The following is a 4375-nucleotide window of genomic DNA, read 5'->3' as shown; positions in this document are numbered from 1 at the left end:
TTCAACTGCATTTAATGAGACCAATTTAGGTCAAACAATTAGCAACACTAGAAGCAATTCCAATGTCCTTCGTTGTTCATTTATAATCTTTATGTAATATTCCCATATCATCAGTTTGGTCCAGCATTACATTTCTTTACATTTGATATAGCGATATTATTGTTTTCCTTGAAATGATAAGGATTGAATCTAGGGCTTTATTCCTACATGGACAAGCAATCTACCACTAGGATACATCCCCAGCTTTCTAAGTACTATGTACTATGGCTATGAGGAAATATATACCCATATACTATTGCTAAATAAAAATACGAGCCACCTAGAGACTTTTCCAATTGTTTTTACTTTTTTCATATTCCTGTATTGAAAAATTGAGAAATAGGAAACCAAATCTTCATATATAATCCTATCAAACCTATAAAAATAATGTAATTACAGCATATGAGAGTTAATAGCATGTTTCATGACAGCATGAAATGGGTCAGATTTACATGTACAAAATCAGTTGTAGAAATTACCCTGATTTCCTCAGATATTAAGTTGTTTGACTCTGTGTGTGTGTGTGTGTGTGTGTGTGTGTGTGTGTGTGTGTGTATGCATGTGTATTAGAAGGTAGAGCCCTATACTTACTACCACTTGAGCCAGGCCACTAAACCCTTTTTTAGTGCCTGTTTCATACTATGATCCTCCTAAATATGCTTGCCACATAGCTGGTTTTCAAGTATGAACCGCCATGACCAACTTATGAAGATTGAGGCTCATTAACTTATTCTCTAGAGTAGCCTCACATTGTGGTCCTCCTGTTGTTCACCTCCCTTCTTAGTAGCAGGGATCACAAGCATGTGACACCACAATTGACATTAGCATGCTATTGTTAAAGGAGAAAGAATTGTACAGATGGTAAGAGACCAAATGTTTAAAAAGAACATACTGTTGGATTTTATTGGAGCATTCTATCAAATAAATTATATATAAGCAAATAACAGTAAGGAGATTATCCAGCAGAATTAAACAAGTTCTACTGAAGACCTGCTGGATATTAAGTGTGATTAAAGAATTGTTATTGTAGCACAATGGTGTATGCATAGTTGTTAAGTTTAGTGTTCTTGTTTAGCAGACAGTCTTAGATTATTTTTAATATTGGTACAAAATGACATACTGACTTCCTTTAAAATAATCTGGACTGCTATGGAGAAGCAGGAAAGAATAGTTGAACGGGATTTTCAGCTGGCCAATGATCAAAGTTGAGTGATGGATAAAAGGTCCTCTTTTTGTACCGTTGAACATATGTTTCCCATGGAATAAACTTAGAAAACTTCCAAAACCATATTCTGGGATCCTAACTTTGAAAAGGATCAAAAGACCACTCAGTCCTGCTGAGACCTAGAAACAAAGTTTGAGCCCAATGAGTAGTCAGAGGATCTTAAGAACCCAGGTAACAGAAAGCCACTAGAACCACGCCTCCACCCTCCAATACATCTGCAGAAATCACACCATTATTTCTTTTCTAAATTCTTACTTCATTAATTTTTTTTGGTCAGTTATGGGGCTTGAACTCTGCCTGAGAGCTGTCCCTCAGCTCTTTAGCTCAAGGTCAAGGCAAGCACTGTACCACTTGAGCTACAGGGCCACTTCTAGTTTTCTGATGGTTTTTATTGGAGATAAGAGTTTTATGGACTTTCCTGCTCAGGCTGGCTTACCCATGATCCTCAGATCTCAGCCTCCTGAGTAGCTCGGATTACAGGCAAGAGCCACCTGCGCCCGGCCACTAATTTTTTAATGGTATTCACAACTGTAATCTAAATCACAACTGTTGCATAAAAATCATAGAGACTTCTGAACTGTGCTGTTGTTTAGCCCAGTCATCAGCAATACTTGGAAACAGAGAAAACTAAATTACTTGAGCAACTCTCAGTGCAAAAACCTGTAGAAAAACAAATGCCCTGGAGGTTGCTTACTCTCAATTTAACAGATAAAATCATGGTGTGGCGCATGAACTAGAGCACCAGACAAGACTTTCCCAAGCAAGAGCATGAAGTCCTAAGTTCAAGCCTCAGTACTACCACATACAAAAAGAGTAAATCAAAATAGATCCAAGACAAGAATTCCACAACTAAAATAATAAACCAAGGAAATGTTATATGACATTAAATTGGCACATGTAAACTTAGAGGAAACTTGGAATACTTAAATTGTCTCTTCAGAAAGTGACCTTTGTGGATTCTCAGACGTTTCTTTAATATTACTTCCTGTTTTGGTGATGAATGGAGGATATGGAAAAGAGTAAAATCAAGTTTAGGAAAGTTGGACCCTTTAGGGAACCCTTCATCATTACCATGACTCATAATTACACATTCGCTATAATTTACTCAGAAGTTTCTAGCTTCAGCAAATTACACTGTAGCAAGATGACAGCAGAATTGTGCCTCAGGGATGGAGAGGTGCAGAAGGAGCACTTTTCCCCTGGGGAAGATAAAACTCATGACAGTGACATCTTGACAGCAATGGAATTGGTTATGAACACTGAGTCTAAGGAAGGATAAATACAACCTGACCCTTACTGTGTAATCACAATTTCCAAGTTGAGTCAGCTGCAACATCTATGTAGGTAAGTGATCCGGTACTGAAGATTGGGTTACCTTGGGGAAGCTGTGGAGGCAGAGCTGGTCAGGGGCAGGTGGTGAGAGAGAAGGGTCTGAGATATTTGATCAATTGTAGAATAGGAAAGGCATAGAACCCAGGTAGAGGAAGACCCATTAATTCCTATCTGCTATCTAGTAACCTCTGTTTTTCTCTCTACAAGAAGTCTTAAGGTAGAAGGAGATAAGAAGCTTATAAAATGCCATTAAAATATACACATCAATGTCTATCTGAAACAGTTTTTTTAATCTGAAACAGTTCTAAGAGCAGATACAGGTGTATGGATTTTCCAACCCATGTGTGATTCTCAGCAAGAGAACAGATACTCTTCCTTATTCTAAAGTGTATTATTGATAAGTCAGAGAACCAAGATATACATTTTTAAGTACAATCACAACCACAGCAATATGGAAGTATGGTAAGAATTAACTATGATTTATACTTTTTTTAAGGATAGTCATGTCATTCACTGTATCTGTAGAAATGTATATGTTCACCTCATCTCTACATGTGAGGAGACACTGAAATTGAAATCAAAGTGCATTGACTTCTCCAGACCATTCAGTTTTAACATTTGTAATGAAATATAAAACAACCCAAATACCATCACAAATTCTTTACCTGATACATTGATGGGCTTAGTTTACAGTCAAGTTATTGAATCATATGCTTCAATTTATCATTTATTTGTAAGCTACTTTTCAAGCATGTTATGGAAACATATATAACTAGACTCAAAAGCAACATTTCCAAGGTGTTCTCACTGTATAGGGGAGGATGATGGCAGGTAACAGATTATTTCCTCACTTGAAAGATGAATGTGTACAGCATTGTAGGGAACTCTGAAACTAAGCTGTGAAAATTTGAAAAGGTTCCAGCAATTGGAAAGCCACCTTGCCAGCACTCAGAAAGCTGAGAGCTGGCCATGAAGGGTTATAACAGACAGCTCTGGAGAGGGTTAGAAACTGGATTGAATTGCCCCCCACCACCACACACACACACACACACACACACACACACACACACACACACACCTTTTCCTTGTGCTGGCAGCTCTGCCAGACACCTTGACAACTTAACCATTGGCTTAAACATGTGGATGGACACCATGTCTGGACTTTCCCTGAAGACTCCTGTCCCAAAACAAAAGGGGTTCAGTGTCTCTCACAAACTCTGTTTTAGCTCTGATAGTAATATTAATATAGATGCTTCACTTTTTGCATGTATCCATGACACTCTAACTTGCATAAACTCAAATAAATATGCTTGCATGTGTAAACTCAGGACCTGTAAACTCATGCTCTCTCTCTGCTGCAGAGCCTTGGAACCCCTGGTCTCCCCACTTTTTCCATCTGTCTATGTATACAGCATTTCCTAATTTTCTTCCTCCCCGTATCCCATTGCTCTGCCTCTGGTTGGAATTAGCAACAAGTGTTGCCCAATATGGAGCACGAGCAATTCTGAGCCAAAGGGGAGGTGATGAGGGAAGAGGTGGTTGGGGGAAAATCAAAGGAGGGGGTAACAATGCTGGAGGGGAAGTTTACTCATCACCTTACTCATGTAACTGGAACCCCTCTGTACAGTACCTTTACAGTAAAATATATATATATATATATATTAAAATTTAAAAAGAGTTCATGATCTGGAAAATGCACGCTAGAACACAGTTTAGGTGTGCCAGGGTAACAAAGGGGAGAAGGTTTCCACCACAAAAATTGCTGCAAATGTAGCAATG

At 38.4% G+C, this 4375-nt stretch overlaps 1 pseudogene; it reads right to left on the bottom strand.

The window, feature by feature from the left end:
• The window catches only part of LOC105996941, an 8648-nt pseudogene extending 4898 nt beyond the window's left edge, over positions 1–3750 (bottom strand).
• Between the last annotated feature and the right edge of the window lie 625 nt (positions 3751–4375).

The sequence above is a fragment of the Dipodomys ordii genome, unplaced genomic scaffold, assembly GCF_000151885.1.
Source record: "Dipodomys ordii isolate 6190 unplaced genomic scaffold, Dord_2.0 Scaffold138, whole genome shotgun sequence".
NCBI classification, from domain to species: Eukaryota; Metazoa; Chordata; class Mammalia; order Rodentia; family Heteromyidae; genus Dipodomys; species Dipodomys ordii.
The sequence above is the reverse complement of the archived record's forward strand: the minus strand, read 5'-3'. Positions and strand labels throughout refer to the sequence as shown.